The sequence below is a fragment of the Zeus faber genome (assembly GCF_960531495.2).
Source record: "Zeus faber genome assembly, chromosome: 3".
In the NCBI taxonomy this organism is placed as follows: Eukaryota; Metazoa; Chordata; class Actinopteri; order Zeiformes; family Zeidae; genus Zeus; species Zeus faber.
The window spans coordinates 3,513,639-3,535,810 of record NC_137190.1 but is presented as its reverse complement, the minus strand read 5'-3'; the positions used below and the strand labels follow the sequence as shown (position 1 = coordinate 3,535,810).

The following is a 22,172-nucleotide window of genomic DNA, read 5'->3' as shown; positions in this document are numbered from 1 at the left end:
CAGCGGAAAGCCGCTGCTCCGCTACACGCCGGTGTCAAATAACAAACCAGCGCAATTCCAGCAGGATCCGTGTGCGTGCGCCTGTGTGCGCGTGCGTGCTTCTTGCGTGACCCTATGCAGAAATGCACGTGCGCATCCATCCATGCGTTGCAAAAAAATAATAAATAAATAATAATAATAAAAAAAAAGAGAGTTGCAGCTGCAGCTGATCAACTATGCTCCACGAAATGGAAACATCACTTTTTTTGCAGGTGCAACAGCAGAATGCGTTGAAGTTTGTTTCCCTCAAAGTCTTCATTGACTTCTGGCGTGTTCAGTGCGTGTTCAGTGCGTGTTCAGTGCGTGTTGAGTGCAGGACAGTGTGACTTGAGGCCGCGGCTTTACACCGCTTTCACCGTCACCACGCGCCTTCCCTCATGCGATGGCCCCCGCAGGGCGTCCTGACGCTGACGTGAAGCGTGGAGGTGCTGCAGCGCGCACCCAGCTTCACCTCCAGTGAACGCAACGCCACGAATAACCACTTTACGGTGATAATGTCAACTTCAAAAATTCAAGGCAATTCAAGCCCCGGAATAGTCTTGACGATGTGACAAGCACCAGGTTGATTTGTTCTTATGTTTTTAAAGCTGAAATCAAAGAAATGGAGGCGATGTTGTGAGGGTGTCGCTGCTTTCTCCCTGAGAACCGCAAGAAACCTGTTGCTGTGTTGTTGTTTTTTAATTGTATTTATTATTATTGTTGTGCCGTTGTTCTTCTTTTACCCTGCTCTGCTCGACGGGACTTCCCCCCATTTCAGTGAAGATTAAAATAACAGTTTTCATAACCGCGACGCAGCTTGGAAAGGTCTCTGCCACCGGGAGCGGAGCCTCGACGGGGAGTGACTGGTTGATGGATTGTTCCACGAGTTACTTTCTTATCAACTCTCCACCCGTCGTCATGGAAACCAAACGACAACATCAAAATGTGGTTTTTAGAGACTTTTACACTTTAACAGTTCAAGTTATGAGGGATGAAGCTGATACAAACTGTGTATTACTACTAGTACTTTACCAACAGTGTATTACTACCAGTGTATTACTACTAGTACTTTACCAGTAGTGTAATACTACTAGTACTTTACTACTTTTGTATTACTACTAGTACTTTACTAACAGTGTATTACTACTAGTACTTTACTAACAGTGTATTTCTACTAATACTTTACTAACAGTGTATTACCACTAGTACTTTACTAACAGTGTATTACTAGTAGTACTTTACTAACAGTGTATTACTACTAGTACTTTACTAACAGTGTATTACTTGTAGTACTTGACTGACATTATTCTACTACTTCTTCCTCTTCACTGGTGAAATATAGTGTTGTGGTTTTCACACCAGACACCATCTGCTGTCCTCCATTAAACCTGCACACTTCCCTGCTCGCCCCCTCCCTCCCCCCCTCATCTTCCTCTTTCCCTCCCTCTCTTCCTCCCTCCCTTCCTCTCTTCCTCCCTCCCTCCCTCTCTTCCTCACCTCCCCCCTCTCTTCCTCTCCCCCTCTCTATTCCTCCCTCCCTCCCTCCCTCTCTTCCCTCCCTCCCCCCTCTCTCTTCCTCCCTCCCTCCCCCCCTCCTCTTCCTCTTTCCCCCTCTCTATTCCTCCCTCCCCCTCTCTTCCTCCCTCCCCCCTCTCTTCCTCTCCCCCCTCTCTCCTCCTCCCTCCCTCCCTCTCTTCCTCCCTCCCCCCTCTCTTCCTCTCCCCCTCTCTCTTCCTCTCCCTCCTTCTCTTCCTCCCTCCCCTCTCTCTTCCTCTCCCCCTCTCTCTTCCTCTCCCCCCTCTCTCTTCCTCCCTCCCCCTCTCTCTCCTCCCTCCCTCCCTCTCTTCCTCCCTCCCCCCTCTCTTCCTCTCCCCCTCTCTATTCCTCCCTCCCTCCCTCCCTCCCGCTCTTCCTCTCTCTTCCTCCCTCCCCCCTCTCTCTTCCCCCTCCCCCCTCTCTTCCCCCCTCCCCCCCCTCTCTCTCCTCCCTCCTCTCTTCTTCCTCTCCCCCTCTCTCTTCCTCCCTCCCCCTCTCTCTTCCTCTATAAAAATCAGTCTCTTCCACCATCTCCCTAGTTCCCTCCCCCCCCCCCCCTCTCCGTTTCCATCTCACCCCTCCTTCCTCCCTCTCTCCCTGTCTGTCTCTCCCCCCTCTTTCTCTCTTACGCTCTGTCCCTCCCTCTAGACCTTTGCGTACACATGACACACGCCTGGTAAACCGGTAACGCTCACGCACATCAGAAAACCGAGGGGGTGCCCTCCATGTGTGTGGTTGTCATGGAAACAAATAGTTTCTTTAGCAGGGGAGAAAGGGGTGGTCGTGCTGGTGTGTGTGTGCGCGTGTTTGCGTGCGCACGTTTGTGTGTGTGTGTGTGTGTTTGTTTGTGTGCGTGTGTGTGTTTGTGTGTGTGCGCGTGCATTTTTGGGAATCTCATCACTGTCCAAATACCTGCCGTGTGTTCTTTGCAGCGCTGTGTGGAGACACTGTGCTTTGTTTGTCTTCCTTCCTGTGGAATATCAACATCCTCCTTTTCTTTCCCTCCACCTCTGGATGCCACATTCCCTGCTCCCTCCCTCTCTCTCCCTAATTTCCCTCTGGGGATGATCTATCTGTCTGTCTATATCTGTATGTGTCTATCTGTGCATGTCTATGTCTGTCTATAATGATTGTCTGTCTGTCTGTCTGTCTGTCTGTCTGTCTGTCTGTCTCTCTCTCTCTCTCTCTCTCACACTATATCTCAGAAAAAACACTTTCATCATGGTGTTTATCATCTTATCTGAAAACAAATGGAAACCCCAACCGAATCCTCTGTTTGTGCCCGGTGCTGTCACACACTCGGGTGGAGGCGTGATGGGGGTCGGGTGGAGGCCGGGCGGGGTGGTGGTATGTGGTCGTCAGTCTGACGGCGGACCTCCAATCACTCTGCCGTGCCAAACAAATTCCTCAGCCACCGTTTACTTTTCTTTCAGCAGCTTTCCGTCTCCCTCCCCCCTCTCTCTCCTGTCTCTCTCTCTGCTTCCTCTCTCTCCTGTCTCTCTCTCTGCTTCTCTCTCTCCCTCCATCCTCCCCCTTTGTTTTGTTGCATCCTTCAGCACTTCTCTGCACCCTCTCCACTGTATATACATCTACTTTTCCCCTCTTTTATCCTCCTTCCTCGGTGCTCCGGCGCAGGGCCCCGCCCGCCTCTCCAGGGACCTGGAGGTCAAGTTGCTGTCGGCAACCTGAGGCTTTGTGATTTAACCTCCCTCGCTTAGCGCTGCCAGGGCCGTCCGGTCCCCTGTGTGTGTGTGTGTGTGTGTGTGTGTGTGTGTGTGTGTGTGTGTGTGTGTGTGTGTGTGTGTGTGTGTGTGTGTGTGTGTGTGTGTGTGTGTGTGTGTGTGTGTGTGTGTGTGTGTGTGTGTGTGCTTGCTCATCTAACGCTGACAGAAGCGACCCTCTGTCGTCCTATTTTCCATTTTTTCTCCGTTCATTCCTCTTCACCGTGTCTTGACTCTTCCTGAAACACAGCATCCATTTCAGTTGGATACATAATTATGGAGAAAATACCATATTATTCTATTTCTGCTCCTGGTCCCTGTTTTTCTCTGAGGTCGGGGGTTTTTGGGTAAAACTAATTTGAACAGCAAAGGTTTTTTAATTGATATTTTCGTATTTGAGCCGCTCGGCGTGGAGAGCCTCCCGGGGGGAAACTTCGCAACGGCGGCCGCGGCGAATGGTCGGCGCCCAGACGTCGACGAGCCGACGGTGGACGTCCAACGGCAAGAGATTTCTGTCCCGTTTGTCAACCGGTTTCTGTCGACCCGCGGCTCCCCGTCATTCATGGAGAGGGTCTTGAAAACCCGGCGACCTTTCCCTTTCGCTTTGTGCTCGGGTTGGTTTTGGATCGGGCGTCGCACCCTGAGGCACTGGCCCGCACGTCCAACTCTTTGTAGCCACGATATGTGTTTGGACGGCGAAGAACCCTGCGGCTCAACGCCGATTTGGGTCGATGCTCGGTGTAAAGACAGAGAGAGAGAGACTGTGTCCTATGTTTAGTCATTATGTATAGTCATTATGTCAGGCGGTGGAGGGCAGGAATACTTTTGGCATTCCGCCCCCGTCAGTCACGCTGCAGCGTCACGCTTTCTCAATGGCTGAGCTATAATAGCAATTACTCACTCACTGTGTGTGTGTGTGTGTGTGTGTGTGTGTGTGTGTGTGTGTGTGTGTGTGTGTGTGTGTGTGTGTGTGTGTGTGTGTGTGTGTGTGTGTGTGTGTGTGTGTGTGTGTGTGTGTGTGTGTGTCAGAGTTTCCGTTACAAAAATTTGGTGCCGGTCCAAGTGTCCTGGAAGATTTCAGTCCCGGACAAAAGGGAGAAATTCCGGTCAAATATTATCTGTGTTTATTGAGCTTAAAAACAATTGATAAGCAGGTTTTATGAAGAATGAAATCACGAAGCATCTAGATGTATAATATTTTTTTTATTTGATAATTGAAATAAAATAAGTCCCGTCACTAAATGGCTTTTTAAAAATAAATAAATATTATTAATATTACTACTTGAAATCAAATAATTTCCATTCGTGAACAACGAGTAACAAGTGCAGGTACTTAAATAAACATTTCCCTTAAATAAGAATTTGATCAAAATTTAAAAATGAAATAAATTTGGTAAGTAGGTCTCAATAAATAATAAAGTTTGTGGTGCTGATGTCTTGTCGACATATTTGACAAAATGTATATTTACTTTTTGCTTTGTGTCAGAACTTAAAATCCAAAAAACACCAAACGATGGATGTATGTGTCCCTGTTGTCACATGACATCATCTTTCGGCTTCTCCTCAGAGTTGTGGAGGCTGAGCTCTGTCTCTGCTCCGTGTTTACTGTGTTTACAAGCTCAACCTGTCCACCAGGGAGGGGGCGGGGCTCACTTCTACATCGACAAACGTGATTGGTCAGAGGTGAAATGTCAGCTCTAGGTCGTCCAAACTGATTGGCTTTCCGTAGCAACTTGCAAAATGGTAATTACCGGATGACGGAAACTCTGATGTCCGTGCATGTGTGTATTTAAAACCTATTCTCGCCTATGCACGTTTTTGTCCGTGTTAAATTGTCTTCCTGCTTGAACGGGCAACCGCTGCTGAAAGCAGTTGTTCTTTTTTTTAGATTTACACACAAATTTGATCTTTCCATAATTGGAAATGCTCTTTCTGCGCCAACAAAATGAGGGAATGGCCATATATACATTTATCACACACACACACACACACACACACACACACACACACAACACACACCCTTCCTGTCTTGGTGAAGCTGCTGCATGATGTCATTGGTTGGTTGTGTTGACCTTGGTGAGCTGTCTTCCAGATGTGGCCAATGGGAGCAGCAGATGCTTGTGGTTGGTGTGGCCAATCACCTGGGGTTTCTCTGTCTCTCTCTCTCTCTCTTCCTCTCTCTCCCTCTCTATTTCTCTCTGCTTTTCCCGGACACAGATGGGGGTGTCGTCCACGCTCCCCTGGTTTCTCTTCTGCAGCAGCGGGCCGCGGCGTTGACATTGATCTTGTTTGAGTGCATGCATTTGTTTGACAGAGCAGCTTTAAACCGCGGTTGGTTTTCCCAGTATTACCGCCTGTTCAGTTCGAAGTGTAAAGTGGCCAAATTATGACGGCCCTCTCCAAACCCAGCTGGGTGTCTCCAAGCAAAAACAGAGAAGCGGGATGGCGGGGAATGTTTTGGTGAGCGGTGCCAAGTCATGTTCAGTAAACTGCTGTGACTGCAAAGGTGATGGGTGGAAAATGTTTAATATGCCAAGAGGAGAAGGATCGAAACTGTTTGAGTCGTATCTGAAAAGGGTGGATATTGCGGCCCGGTGTGCAGAGTATAATAACACCATACATATTTAATCCAAAGAGAGTTGCCTTGTTTTTCCAGCCTGTTGCAATATTTCAGAATTCTGAAAACATCCATACATTTTCCATCATGACGACACTGTCGAGATGGCCTTGATGCAATTCCTCCCCCAGGCTGTGCGCCATCTTCCCTTGTTTGCCCGTGAAACCATCAAAAGTATATGTGAGAGTAGAAGTACTGATTTACAATGAATACACTGCAGCCGTGCAAAACGAAAGGTAGAATACGGCCAAACCTAAATGAATTCCAGTCAGAGTTCATGGGATTGAAATCCTTCTATTTTTTTTTTCTATCGGAATTTCCTATCTCTCCGGAGCCAGGGTCTGAGTTTGGCCCCGAAGAAGAAGTCCCGCTCATATTTGGCGCCCGCGGGGCCATTTCTGGCGATAGAAAATGGATCCTGTGAAGGCGGCACCCCTCTCTTTGGCAATCACTGTACATGCTGGGCGTCTCTGCTTACGTGCTTCTACGTGTGCATGCCCGTGTGTGCACGGTGGGAGGAGAGCGAGGAGGTCCGATTGAGGGCCCCCCCCCCAGTTAGGGTTGATTTACGGCTGATTTATTAGCTGCGGTGGCGTGCGGCATGCGGCATGTAGCAGCACGCCCTGCTGAGCGGCACTGCACTCCAGCCTCTGGGTGATGCGAAGCCACGAGCGCCCGTCTGGGACTGTGCGTGAACTGGAAGGGATTTCAGTCCACAAGCATTAATGGGCAATATGTAAGAAAATAACGTAAACACTGGGACGACTTGGATGGAATCTATGAATGTAAAATATGTCTGTCAACAAAACAAAGAATGACTTACAGGCCGTGGAGACCGTACCATGCGCCGTTACATATTTCCTGTGTGAAAAAGAACCTGTCTCCCGACAATAGTATAACTTTGAAACTGTTATAAAAGTCACGGTACCCAAATGAACCATATTTCCTACTGTGCCAGACCCAGGTAAACATGATTGTTTGATGGTCGTAATAATAATAAGCTGTGTTGCTTTTCCAACGTGCTGGGTTTTAATCGTCAGAGAGAGGGAATAGAGCTGCATTCCGGAAGTCATGGGATGGGGCCAGGGACTCGGAATGTGCCTTCAGACTGCCCGGATGTCTCTGGGATTGAGTCTTTGTTATGGCATCCGCCCCGTCCGGGCGCTCCCTGAGACCCGCTCCCTGCATCCCTCCGGTCAGACCTGTGTATGTGTTGACGTGCCCCGCCCCCCGGGGCCCAGGCAGACAGATTTACAAGGCTTTAACGCTCAATTACCTCCACTCTTAGCCCGATGGCACCGACCAGAACCCTGCCGCGGACACGCTTCATCCGCCTCAGAAATTACACAAATTGATATGGCCGCTCCTCATCAGTTGCCGGTCCCCGAAGGTAACCGTCTCAAAGTTTTCACAACTCTAATCAAAAAGGGTTACCGGGAGGCAAGGACGACTCACGTCCTCATGTTGCGGTTTAAATATTTACACATCATCCGAAACAGCGGCGTTGGATGGTGATGACGGTGGAATCAGAGACTCTGCCGGGAACGTCGCTGAGAAGTGACGAGAACCGGGATGCGACGGCGGGGAAGTGGGGGCGGCGTCTGGCTGTGGAGGAGGCTCGGCGTGGCGTGTGTGACGTGCCGCCCGAGAGGACTTCCAGGTTTCCCTCCTCGGTATTTTATTTCACCGGCCGCCGCCCCACCGAATGAGTAATTGACCTTTTTTTGGCCGAATGTAATTGATAGGTCCCCCGAGGTGGCTTCTGCGCCTCGCAGCCTTCCTTCCGTCCGGCTGCTCCTTCTGCCCGCATGCACCGCCGGGAGCCCGGTGCCGGCCCGAGCCTTAAGAACTCTGCACCTTGGGGCTCCTCGCCCGTTATTTGAAGCTGATCTCCTCCGGAAGTGCAGCTCACAAATGCCAAGATTGTAATAATGCAGGTTATTGGGCGCTGCTGTGTGTTTGTGCTGGTGTATTTGAGAGGAGGAACCTATTTGAGCAAACACACACACGGAATTCCTTAAGCTCCGTAAGCCCCTGTGTCTCTGTTTGAATGTGTGCACCGTGCGGTCATTAGGTTGCAGTTAAAACCTCTTGTGATATCCATTAGGGCTGCAACCCCCCCCCCCCCCCCCGTCCTCCTGGGCCCTTTGGTTTCCTTCTTAGCTCCGTGTCACACACAATGAAAAGGGCTTTGAACCGGGTTACCTTGTGGGAAGAGATTAAGCTGAGAGAGGAGGTTGATTGTTCACTGTAGCCCATCCAGATCGGCCCGGCACGGGGCCCTGGCCCCCGAACCGGCGAAGCGGTCACATCCCACGGTACCGAGCCACTTCAGACCCCCACAACCAACCGCCTTACAGACTGTAGTCACTGGGCAGAGGTGTGTGGTGTTGCCATGCAATCCTGCAGCCTTGCAACTCAAGAATCCTAAACCTCCAACCAAGAATTACCTTTATGAAGGGGCGTCGGTGAACCGTGACCACCGAAAAAGTCGAAAAGTCTGTGCCCCAGCTGATCGTGACCATGTGATCAATATTTGTCCACAACGCGGCGAGGTTGAGGTTCACAACGTCAATAGTTTGCTCTGGGGGCTGGTGCACACCGCTCCACACGGCCTTGTTCTGGAAGCGTCTTCGCGCGAAAGGTTCTGCTTCACCAAGAGTCTAGTGCCTGGTGCCTTTGGAATGTAAAACGAAATATCACGTGTCAGCCATCGCTGTGCAAGCCCAGCACCATTTTGAAGGCCTGGTCCCCCCCCGGGCCCTCCGGTTCATCGTTTCTCATCTTTACTTCGGCACATCCTGTGATTCGGTCCTCGGAGAGCGAGCGTGGCGAGGAGGACGGCGCCCGGGAGCCCTCCGCGGGTGGTAGGAGGCGCTTTGAAGCCTCCCCATGCCTCGGCCCCGCCCGAGGAGATGTTCCCGGTTTAGCTCGGCTGTGTCAACGGCTGAGGCGCGTTGGGGTCGCTGCATAATGAGGACGCCGACGCGGCGAGGCCGGCGGATCGTTGCTGTGAAGACGAAAAACCGAGGAAGATGAAAAGTCGCCCGGTTCAGTGCGAGAGTCGTGGCGCGGCCGGGGTCACGCTGTTCCTGGCGCGGTGCAGTGTTTGTGCCGGTGTTTCTCAACCTGTTTGTTTCTGAGGCCACGTGCCCCGTTGATGAAATGTCATCTCTGCGACCCCAATCGGAGGACATCTTTGTTCTGGTGTCTCTCCTCTAGTCAGGGAGGCAACGATGAAACATGGATCCAAACAGTCATCATTAAACATTCTCTCATGGTGCTAAAGTTGAACTATTAATCGTTTGGCTGGGGACGCCATGGTAACTCTTGGAGGGCCGCTGGGGGTCCCCGGACCCTACTTTGAGAACCACTGATTTATACTATGAATACATTTCTCTTACAGCGGGTTTCGTGTTTATCTCGTTTGCGCTGCATTTAAACAGAATCTGTAAATAATGTGGGCACGCTGCGTTTCATGTCCCGTCTGAGGGGTAGGAGAGATGCTCGGCGTCTGGAGGGCGGGGCCGTCTGGTCCTGGCTCTCCCTCCATCAGTCATTCTATCTCTCTATCTCTCTGCCCCCTCACCTCCCTTCACCCCTGCCAGACTTCTTCTCTCCCTCTTTCTCTATCGGTCTATCTCTGTCCCCATCTGTCTTTCCGCCCGTCTGTCTGTCTCTCGCTACTTACGCGTCCTTTCCATCTCCTTCACCGTCTTTCTCTGTCTCTACTCTTATACTCACTGTCTCTTCTCGCTCTCTTCTTCTAAACCCTCCCTCTCTTTCCCTCCCTCCCTCTGTCTTCAACTTGATCTACCCCTCCTCTTACTCTCTCTGCCGATTATATTTGTCCCTTCCTCTCTCTCCCTTCCTCTCTCTCTCTCTCTATCCCTCTGCCCCTGTCTTCTTACTCCCCCTCTCTCCCCTCCCCTCTCTCTCCCTCTCTTCTCACTCTCTCCTTCCTCCCTGTTGAATAAATGATGGCTACTTGATACTACATCTCCAGGCTGAGCTGAACTGGACTCTGCTGGATACTGATACTGTAGCACCGAACAAGATGGAGAGAACACACACACACACACACACACACACACACACACACACACACACACCACACACACACACACACACACACACACACACACACACACACACACACACACACACACACACACACACAGACTCCTGCATTCTTAAACACAGAATCTCAATTTCCTACTGTATATACTGTATACTTACCTTCTACTTCAGCTGCCCCCGGAACAGAATGCAACCACATGTGCACACACAGACACACACACACACACATGCTCACAAGCACACACGTGCACGCACAAGCACACATTAAAAATGGCCAAAGTCTGTGTACTTTCTGTGTACTTTCTATGTTTGACTTTTGACTTGGTGAGGTCTTCCAAAGGCATGTAGGGTGTGTGTGTGTGTGTGTGTGTGTGTGTGTGTCAGTGAGTGAGTGAGTGAGTGTGAGTCATGGTGTAGGAATGTACTGTATAATTTGCCACAGCGGAGCCTCTTTTTGCAGTAACTCCACACCTGGGGCCCGGTGGGAAAAGAAGGTTGTTTTTTTTTAGGCTCTTTGCAGACAGACAGACGGACAGGCAGATAGACAGGTGGGTGGATGATGGGTAAGACGTACTGCCCTTACCTCGCTGTTGGATAACTACTATAAAAAAAGTCTTCCCCTTATGATTTACGTTTTACAGCCCTAAGCAGCGGTGGCTCTACTCTTTCCTGGCTCTCGCCCTCTCTCTCCTGGTTGCAATGTGAGGGTTTCTAACGTGCAGTGATGCATTATTATGCTGTCTAGTAGTGCTGACCGATGAGTCGTACTTCCATCGTCATCGCGATATGAACATGCGCGATGAATAAGAAAAATCGTTTTATTCACACATGCCATGCATTCACACTCAGCAGCAGCCTCTTATTTTTATTTTTATTTTTTTCAATTAAAAGGTTGATAACATTTAGGGACGTACCGATCCGATATTTATCTGCTGATGAATATCCCCCTAAAGCCAGACCGATATATCGGTGTGGCCGATGTATCGGCATTTATGCAGCCAATGTGTCCTAATTTTATAATAAATCAAATAAACAGAAAAATATTGATTATTTATCCTGTACTTGTCTATTTTACACTACTTTTAAATTGCTCACCAAAGCAAGCGCAGATGTCCGACTAAGCGTTATAAATCCATCCATGTTTGTTTACACTCCCTTCTAGACACGGACACAGCTCTCCAAGCAGAGGCCAAGCCGTTTCATGGGAAGCTTGGAAAACAAATTTGTTTCAGAGGTGATTCACTGGAACTTGGAAAAAGAAAAAAAGTCAAAAGTCAAAGTCTTTTACATGTTTCTATCTATAAGAAGGTTCTTTGTGTGTTTATTTTTATTTATGTGTTTGCTTCAATGTTTTGTTCATTGTTCTCAAATATAGAAACTTATACATTTTTTTTATCAAAGTGATCTGAAAATCTTGCACTTTTTGAGAAAATATCGGTCAAACAATCGGGATCGTTGTTGGACCCGAAACTCTGGCATCGGTGGAGCTCTACCCAGAACAATAACTTTGAGTGAGCGAGGCGCGTCTGCGGTTGTGTGGAATTGTTCTAAAGGGGACGTGTTATGCTCCTTTTCAACAAGTTTGTATCGGCCTCTGACGTCCCCAAAACATGATGTACCGCCATTGTGACACGCCTCTATGGCCCGACTGTTCCTGACAGGCTGTTTCAGTGTGTGTAGCTTTACGCCACGCCTCCCGAAACGCTCGGACCTGACCAAGATGGCGGCGTGCGCGCACGTTTCTTGTTTGTATCTCAGTTCGCCAATGTTAAGTTTAGTCGTGTGAATCCCACCTACAGCCGCCAAGATCTCCTGGTCATAGAGGACAGCGTAACCAGGCCGTCTCCAGTCCAGTGCCGAGCGGCGCGGGGCCGTTTTGCTGCTGATGACTGCGGATCCCCGAGGCTGGTTTCTGAGGCCGACTGCTCCTCTGTTTTGTGGGAGCCTGTGTAACTAAAAAGGACATTTCAGCGGAATGGATCTGGAGCGCAGGTGTCGAAGACAGAGATATAAATCTTATATGGATACATAGACATACATTCTAGCTGAACACAAGTGTGTGTGTGTGTGTGTGTGTGTGTGTGTGTGTGTGTGTGTGTGTGTGTGTGTGTGTGTGTGTGAGAAAGAGTTAGTTTGTGTGTGTGTGTGTGTGTGAGAGAGTGTGTGTGTGTGTGTGTGTGTGTGTGTGTGTGTGTGTGTGTGTGTGTGTGTGTGTGTGTGTGTGTGTGTGTGTGTGTGTGTGTGTGTCTGTATGAGAAAGAGTGAGTTTGTGGGCGTGTGCGAGAGAGAGAGTGTATGTGTGTTTTTGATTGTGTGTGTGTGTGTGTGTGTTTGTGTGTGTGTGTGCGCGCGCAGTTCTATCTAAGCTCCGCCCACCTCCTTTCATCACATCTTTTACTGCAGACTTTCTGTCGGAACCTTTTCAGGAGCCCTGCGGGGGCGGGTATGGGGAGGTTGGACAGGAGTGTGTGTGTGTGTGTGTGTGTGTGTGTGTGTGTGGTGGTGGGGTGGGGGATAAATTTGGGGAAAACCGGCCTAATTTTATTGTAATTCTCTCTTTTTTTTTGTCAGACTATTCCTTGGCCAGAAAAAAAAAATCCTTTTTCTTTTCCCGAGCTCCGTTTGATGTCTGAGAAATCTTCCTCCTGGCCCCGTTTCACAGAACTCCGACTTGGAAGCGGAATCTGTTTCATGAGGACATTTTGGAGCCGGAGCAGAAATGATTAAGCTTGAGTTTGGGAAAGTGCAACATCAGCTTTTTTTCCACTTCTTTTTTAATGTATAACTTCATTCTGTTTGGGGAACACACAACACAAACAACTGGAGCTTCTCTGTCTGGAGGCGTTTCCTGCTTCGGAGTCACCGTTAAGTCTGAGTTATATCATCATTTTTATTCTGGAATGCATAAATACTTCTGATTATGAATGATGTAACGATTCCTTTTCATGTCCGAATCACATCTCTGTGCGATGGCCTCTGGTCTCAAGACCCGGAGACAAACGGGAGCTGCAGTTCATGAGTTTGTGCGGACAAACGGCCTCAACTGGACTTTACTTTATACTAGAATTTGGTCTTTTGTGATTTTTCTTGTCAGGCACCGTGTGTCAGCCAGATGTGACCTGTCAATAACGGTTGCCCGGTTGCACCAGGCAACCAGATTTGGGCCGTTGTCAACCATCTTGTCCCGTCTTGTTGCCCTGTCCTCAACCACTTTTCACGTGTTAATGAAGGCTTGGCACCGTGTACCTCTGTATGTTTTTAAAACCTCCTTGTTGCATCGATTTAATCACAGTCAATTATAAAATGGCAACCATTTTGTCCATCTTGGCAACCGACAGCTGATTCATGGTCGCCAACTTGGCAACCCCTTCTAAAACTTAGTGTCCCCACACAGCAACGAATCCGCTGAATTAAAAATAAAGATCACAAGCGGAAGTGGGTTTGGTGTTTTATATGCAATGGAGTAGCAACTTCTTCTGATCTCCCTCCCTGCAAAGCTAAATTCACTCTATCTCCGCAGCTCGTAACTCCGACTGACGTGGGGGCCCAGATTCGCCAGCGGTTACCTAGCAACCAGTGACAACATGGCAGCCGAAATCAGGCAGTTGTTAGCTCTTGTAGTTTCTGATCGGCAAAGGTTTCAGAGCTACTTGTCGGCACTGTGAAATGACAGGTCCTGCAACAGCTCCTTTCAAGAGATATCAACATGGTCATCGACTGTCTGTCAGTGCAGCAGGTCTAACGTATTATCTTCAAATGTTAAATTCTACCTGGAAAGAACACCTGAGATTCATACTTAATGGGGCATCCCGGTTTATCTTTCCCGGTCGAAAGCTCATAATTACAAGGTTTGGCGGAAGCTTGAACGCACCATAAGCATGACAAATTCACTTGTTTCCTCTACCTCACTGCTGTGTTTTCATAACCATGTTCATGTGGCATTTTACAGCCAAATAACACCAGAAACAAGTCCCCACATAGAGTGGACTTTTTTATTTGTGTTTGTTATTTTCCCAGACTCCAGCAAAACTCACAGCTGCTGGCTTTCCAGGTACCGGTCCGGTCCAAACCATGACACATCCTGCTTTCTGGTAGGGCTCCAGCGGTCTATCAGTCGGCCCTTTTTTGTGGGTTTGTTTTTCAACACACTATTTCACAAGCACATTTGTCTGGTGTCTCGTCTTAGGAATGTCCAGAAGGTTCTGTGGGAAAAAGGGCTCTGTTGGATTTAATATCTATGAAATATGAATAAACCACAAATGTTCAACTAATGACTCTAGCTGTGAGAAAAATATAGATTAGTAGAACGTGTTCCTTACCTTGATACGTCCATATTCTGCCATTCACTGTTACCAGTACCTTCTATTGTTGCTTTGTGGAGAAAGAAGCTCTGTTGCCTTGAGCCCCAAAATCATATTTAGCAACTATCTTATGAAGCAGGTCCTTACATCCCAAGCACGTACAGTATGTCAAAAAGTAGGGATGCCGCGATTGTGAAATTCTGGGCCGATACCGATGTTTAAAATAACAATTTGGCGGAAGCCAATGTTTCCCGAGTTCCCCTGAACGTAGCATGACTTACAGTTTTCCGAGTCCCCCTTGAACGCAGCATCACTCCTTGCTTGGAGCGCTGCAGAAAGCCGTGTCCACGTCTTCTAATGATGGATGGCATCGTTCTCTCGGACAGATTCAAAATAAAAATAAAAAATGCTGAAATGGGTTGCCAAATAGGCTTTGGTGGCTGTTCATAAACCTTAGCCCAGGTTAAGTTTATGTGTGGGGAACACCGGTCCGCCATTTGCCCTATTTGCAGTCCAAAAGGCGAATATCGGCCGATGCCGATCTGCAGCTGATAAATCGGTGCATCCCTATCAAAAAGACTCTGTGGTTCAATACATTTGGAATGTTTGAGCCTTCTTAACCCTTTGAATAGTGAAGGAAACCCTATGAGGCGGCAAGAAGCGTGTCGACGTAAAAGGTTTTCCAAAACGTCCAGTCCACCAGCTCCTGCCATTTCGGGGACACACTTATTCTCATGTACTCAATGTATGTTGCACGTAGAGATACCCCGGTGGGGTGCGTCTCATGGACCTGGCGGCATTCAGGGTGATTGGTGTCGGACTTCCGTGACTGGTTCCCTCCTCCCATATCACTCTGCTGCCGTGTGACCATCTCAGATTTAATGAAGGGCAGGGACGCAGGCCGCCGCCCGGCAGATCCCGGGGTCACGCAGAGGGCCACATTCCCCTCCGCTTGGCTCACGTAGTCATGAGGCCAAAGGCATTTGTGTTTGCTGTCGCACAGGAGGGGGAGGCGGGGGAGGAAGCTCGTCTCTGTCGAAGGCCAACAGACACGGGTCGCTTCTCTCCCATGAAAGTGAATAAAAGATGAACATGAAATGAATCAAATACTTGGTTTAATAATGGCGCATGCATTAAAAAAAAAAAATGCAATTTAATCTATTTACCAAACCCTGAGTGTCTGTTCCATATTCCAAATTGTTATGTTGGCTGAGTGTGAAGGCTGAGCAAACTTATTATGCAATGTCAAGATGGCTGTTTGGCTTCAGATAACTTTATTTTGTACCTCATCATCTTGTTTTAGAATATATGCATGGTATATAAACGGCATATATATATATATATCTACAGTGTATATAGTGTGTGAGTGTATATAGTGTATATATTATAGCACGGATTAATTCAATAATCTAACAAATAATGAACAGTTGAGTTCATATACTGTATATCTCGTGTTGGGTTTACTTTCCAGTTTCATGGAAGCTAAATGGCAGCGGTTTAAACAGTGATGAGTAGAATCGCAGTCGGGTTAGAATTCGGTATCTTTTTGTAATTTCCTTTTTTCCATTTCTAATTTTATTCTAGTACCAAATATTGCTCTGTATTCTGAGGTGAAGTTCTACAAAAAACCCTAAAAGGACGGAAGGTTTTCCAAAGCTCTCGCTCGTCACTTGGGTTTTTTTCCCCTTTCCCCTTCAGAAGTGTGTCAGTCTAATCGGATTTGGCTGTGACTCTATGCCAATATTCCACTATTCGACCATAGTATCGATAAACTCCGACGTAACCGGAACTGTTAAAGGTATCGGAGAAATTTAGAAAATTTATTTTCTATTTATTTCGTCTCTTTAAGCGTTTCTAAGATATTTGTCTCTTTTCGCTATTATCAGAAGAGACATCTCTCTCTCTCTCTCTCTCTCTCTCTCTCTCTCCATCGCCGGAATGGAGATATGTGCGAGGAGGGCGGGGCCGGCCCCCTCTGCCTGTCTCTCTCTCACACCCCGGAGGAGACGGCGCTCTGAGGGAGCGACGTGGCACGACGAGCGCGGGTCGCCTCCCGATCGCCCCCTCTCCGTGCGCGACGCGCAGAAAGCAGCGCGGCGTTGATTCTGCTCTCTAGTGCCGTCTAAGTCTTAACGGTGCCCGTCCCTACGAGCCCAGCCCCGTTCCTCCAAATAAAACAACTAAAAGCTGTTGTTTGGAGAGCACATTCACACGTATAAAAATTAATGTATGATTGCCCTTATTCATAATTCCTTATTGATATGTTATCCCCGTGCATCCTGTTATTGTAATGGACACTGACTGTCAAAGAAAACGACTTGGAGAATCTCAGTCGACTGACGGGTTTCGGACTTGACGTGATCCAACTCATCGACTTTCAGGGTGCAGCCCGAAAAAAGGCCCTATACACACACACACACACACACACACACACACACACACACACACACACACACACACACACAGATTTAATTGCCTTTACTCTGTGTGGTTGAATCTCTTAAGACCCAGCCAACCCCACGGAGCTAGAGCGCTCCACAGACCTGCTTCTCATTTAGGGACAGGGTCAGAAATACACACACACACACACACACACACACACACACACACACACACACACACACACACACACACACACACACACACACACACACACACACACACACACACACAGGCAAATGCACACAGACAACACCCACACACTTAAATAGAGACTCAGATTCCTTTCTGGCAAGTGCTTGGGGAAATCCTCTGGAACTGCCCTGAGTTCTCTTTATGGTCACAATCACATCAATTCTATGCCTCAAACAGAGAAAGCTCCTGTTGCTTCTTAGGACCTCGTATACTGTGTGTGTGTGTGTGTGTGTGTGTGTGTGTGTGTGTGTGTGTGTGTGTGTGTGTGTGTGTGTGTGTGTGTGTGTGTGTGTGTGTGTGTGTGTGTGTGTGTGTGTGTGTGTGTGTGTGTGCGCGCGGGTCCACCCTTGCTGAGATGCAGATGCTGTAATGTGCAGGTAATGGTGTATAAATGGGAGTTTTAAGTTAAACATCAGTCAGACTGCGACCTACATAGCGGCCGGTCAGCGAGGGCAGACGCTCGGTCGGAAGGCTTCATGAACCTGCAGGGGGTGGAGGAGAAGGAAGCAAATGGAGTGACAGAAGGATGGAGGAGAAAAGACAAGGCGGGGGAATAGAAAGGGAAAAGTGTGGGGGGGGGGGGTTGTCAGGAGATAATGGAGAGCAACCGAGCGCAGTGCTGGTGCTGCCAGCAGGAGCTTTGTTCCACACTTTATCTTCCGGGCGGCAGGGTGGCGGGGCGTGGCGCCTCCACCCGACAAGCAGTTTATGGGGATGGTGGCTCAGGAGGTAGAGCTGGTGGTCTAGTGATCTAAAGGTTGCTGGTTGGATCCCAGGCTCCTCCTGCTAGCATGCTGTAGTGTCCTTGAGCAAGACACTTAACCCCTAATTGCTCCTGATGGCTGCGTCCGTCGATGTTTGAACAATTGTAAGTCGCTTTGGATAAAAGTAATGTAATGTAATTACAGATCTTTGGATATACACGTCAGCCCTGGCAGATCCATTCAGGCACCGCGGTGAAACTCCATCTTGGGCCTTGTAGTTATCAAACTGCTGTTGTCCCAGCTCACTGTACCACCTGAGTGATCCGACCTGATGCAGGTGAAGGTGCATCGGGCGTGGAGCTGTGAGGCTCTCACTCTGGGCCCTCGCCGTCGCCCTCTCTCTCCGCCTGTCGGACGCCCCGCAAATCTGAAGGATTAGCCACATTCTTTCCTCGAAACCCTTGAAGATTACGACAACTTTTCTTTCCAGTCCCCCTCGACCCTTTTCCTTCGTCAATGTTCAAACCCGAAGGGGCTGAGCCGGCGGCGCTGGCCTGACACCCCCCCCTCCACTGTTGTTGTTGTTGTTTTTTCTGTGCGTATTGGATCGGCCTCTTTACCCTGAGAGGCCCCCGGGAACTTGCAGTTTTTGGCTCCCCGCCCATCGGAGGCGGCATCCGTCAGCTCAGAGACGGTGCCAATCGATTAGCCAGCGCCGCCGTGGTCGCCTGCCCAGAGACATCAGCCGCCCTGCTGGTCAGCACCGGGAGGGCACCTGCAGCCCTGAGAGAGAGAGAGAGAGAGAGAGAGAGAGAGAGAGAGAGAGAGAGAGAGAGAGAGAGAGAGAGAGAGAGAGAGAGAGAGAGAGAGAGAGAGAGAGAGAGAGAGAGAGAGAGAGAGAGAGAGAGAGAGAGAGAGAGAGAGAGAGACTCCAACTCTCATTCACGAGTTGGAGACCACACCGCAACAGATGGATCAAGTTGTAATTGACTGAAGATAATGTGCGAAATAATAGAAGACACGAGACGATGGTTATGATGGATGCTCAGGGTGTGACGCTCGCGAATCGGAGCTTCGGCGCGCCGGTCGGTCGGGATGATGGACGGCGAGCCCCATGAAGGATGGGACACCAGGAGCTTTGCCTCGGGGAAAAGAGTCTAAACCCTGTAGATCCCTCGGTTTTAATATCACAACATTCACACAGAAGCCTCTGTACATTTTATTTTACATATCTATATTTACATTCTCAATGGACCGCAATTGTTTCTCCCAGCGATCCCAGCGGGTGGATAATGTGTTCAAAGATCTGGGAATTTGGTCCTGAACTCACGGCGTGAAGGGCATCAGGCCTCGGCTGCGCCTTGGGGACGGCAAAAGGGGAGAGAGGGAGACTGGGGAGATGGTGGGTTGCCAGAGCTAAGGCAACCGAATGTCGGGTGGATCTGATGGGTCCATGGATGTGAAGTTGATTGGTCGTGGGTGTGGTTCGGGGGCGTGGTCTCTGCTGCCGAACCTCAGTTAACTCTGACCACATTTAAGCGATAGCGTCACGGCCGCCGGTGATAAACAGAGCTGATCCTTCCCAACAGCTCGATGTGGAGACGTCTCCTGTTTGGAAAGCTGACTCGTTTAGGGGACGTGATTTTGAGGAGTAAGGATGTTTCTACACATGTCAGCGAATGAGGCCCAACGTGTTTGAGTTCTTTTGAACACAGTAGCTGGGCTCCACCTCTTTTGACCAGGTGTCTTATCTTCTCTACGTCTGGAACCTGTAACCACGTGGAGGTGGAATCCGTCTCTGTCCACTGAAGTGGAGATTGCTCTGGTGTCGCTCAGGAGAACACACACGCACACAGTACAGGCACGCTCGCGCACACACACACACACACACACACACACACACACACACACATACATACACGCACACAAATCTAAGCCTGTATTTAATCTTTTTTCTTTTATGAACATGACATTTTGCCATCCTCTCTCTTTATGTCTCAACTCTTTGCAACTATTTTCTGTGTGTCTGCGTGTGTGTGTGTGTGTGTGTGTGCGCGCGTGCGTATGTGTGTGCGCGCACTCGCGCGTGTGTGTTTACGACCACAGGGGGAAACCGTGTCAATAGAACCTCTCCATTTGCCATCTGCTGCCTTGTGAATGGCCTGCACGTGCACACACACACACACACACACACACACACACACACACACACACAGTGTCAAGCTGTACAAGCTGGACAAATACAGCCCTGTTTCCTGCCTTTGAAAAAATGTACTTCCTTCTTGGTTTCTTTCAGTTTCTTTCAGTCAAGCTAAGTCCAGTTAGAGCCATTTTCTGCAGCTTGAACCAAACACAGAACACACACACAACACACAGGGATTATACACATTATACACACAAAAAGCAAATAATATGCATACACCACGTCAATAAATACCTTTTAAATGCTCCCAGTCAGTCTTTAAACTGAAATGAAATCAACACTTTTCTCTCTCCGTCTCTTTGTCCGTGTCAGTTTGCTGTGTTTCATTATGTCATTTGTGTGTGTGTCACTGTGTGTGTGTGTGTGTGTGTGTGTGTGTGTGTGTGTGTGTGTGTGTGTGTGTGTTCTAGTCTTTATGACAGCATATAGACTAGAACTTGTAATTGTGTCAGGAAGGATTACAGTTTGACGGACAAATATCGGCATATCTACGTGGATGTGATGGATGTGATGTGATGGATGTTATGTGATGGATGCGATTGATGTGATGGATGCGATGGATGTGATGTGATGGATGTTTTGTGATGGATGTGATGGACGTGATGGGATTGATGTGATGTGATGGATGCGCTGGACGTGATGGATGGAATGTGATGTGATGGATGTGATGTGATGAATGCGATGGATGGGATGCGATGGATGTGATGGATGCGATGGATGTGATGTGATGGATGCGCTGGATGTGATGGATGTGATGGATGCGATGGACGTGATGGTGAACAGCAGCACAGTGCGTTCCTCCCTTGGGGGGTCGGTGGGCCTTCTGAGGGCTCCTGGCCTCCGCCCAAACTACCCCACCTCTCAAGCCTGGAGCTCCTGGCCTCCAGCCTGCCCCACCGCTCCACCCTGGAGCTCCTGGCCTCCAGCCTGTCCCACCCTACCCACCACCCCCACGCCCGCCCTGCTCTGGCGTTCAGCTGATCACTGCTGCTCTTAATTACACAGCTCTTCAAACAACCATGAGTCATCTCTTCAGTCTGTCTGTCTGCCTGTCTGTCTGTCTGCCTGTCTGTCTGTTGCCCTGTCTCTCTGTTGCCCTGTCTGTCTGTTGCTCTGTCTGTCTGTCTGTTGCCCTGTCTGTCTGTTGCCCTGTCTCTGTCTGTCTGTCTGTCTGTCTGTCTGTTGCTCTGTCTGTCTGTTGCTCTGTCTGTCTGTTGCCCTGTCTGTCTGTCTGTCTGTTGCCCTGTCTGTCTGTTGCCCTGTCTCTCTGTTGCCCTGTCTGTCTGTTGCCCTGTCTCTCTGTTGCTCTGTCTCTCTGTTGCTCTGTCTGTCTGTTGCTCTGTCTCTCTGTTGCCCTGTCTGTCTGTTGCTCTGTCTCTCTGTTGCTCTGTCTCTCTGTTGCCCTGTCTCTCTGTTGCCCTGTCTGTCTGTTGCCCTGTCTCTCTGTTGCTCTGTCTCTCTGTTGCTCTGTCTGTCTGTTGCTCTGTCTCTCTGTTGCCCTGTCTGTCTGTTGCTCTGTCTCTCTGTTGCTCTGTCTCTCTGTTGCCCTGTCTGTCTGTTGCTCTGTCTCTCTGTTGCTCTGTCTGTCTGTTGCTCTGTCTGTCTGTTGCTCTGTCTGTCTGTTGCTCTGTCCGTCTGTCTGTCTGTTGCTCTGTCTGTCTGTTGCTCTGTCTGTCTGTCTGTCTGTTGCTCTGTCTCTCTGTTGCTCTGTCTGTCTGTTGCTCTGTCTCTCTGTTGCCCTGTCTGTCTGTTGCTCTGTCTCTCTGTTGCTCTGTCTCTCTGTTGCCCTGTCTGTCTGTTGCCCTGTCTCTCTGTTGCTCTGTCTCTCTGTTGCTCTGTCTGTCTGTTGCTCTGTCTCTCTGTTGCCCTGTCTGTCTGTTGCTCTGTCTCTCTGTTGCTCTGTCTCTCTGTTGCCCTGTCTGTCTGTTGCTCTGTCTCTCTGTTGCTCTGTCTGTCTGTTGCTCTGTCTGTCTGTTGCTCTGTCTGTCTGTTGCTCTGTCTGTCTGTCTGTCTGTTGCTCTGTCTGTCTACCGTTTGTTTATTTTCCTCTGAGTCCTTTTTCCTTCTTTTCTTTTACCTTCAGTTTTTTGTGTTGGGAGGGGCTCCTGTTGGTTTGCATGCACACGACAAACACACACACACACACACACACACAAACACACACACATGCACGCGCACACACACACACACACACACACTGTCCACTCTGGTGTCGGACTTCCTCCACTACGCCCCCTTGTGGTCAGTTGATGTATCTGATTTCTATGGCGTTGCTGAGGAGAACTTTCTCACACACACACACACACACACACACACACACACAGAGACAGGCAGGTGACCCCACAGACAGGCAGGTGA

General features: G+C 49.1%; 1 protein-coding gene across 1 annotated transcript in view; it reads left to right on the top strand.

Annotated features, from left to right (window-relative positions):
- The window catches only part of ccdc102a (coiled-coil domain containing 102A), a 62,186-nt gene that overhangs the window by 128 nt on the left and 39,886 nt on the right, over positions 1–22,172 (top strand). The window contains exon 2 of the mRNA XM_079998118.1: positions 13,990–14,063. The gene's annotated coding sequence lies outside the window, so the exon portion shown is untranslated. The remainder of the gene's footprint in view (positions 1–13,989; positions 14,064–22,172) is intronic.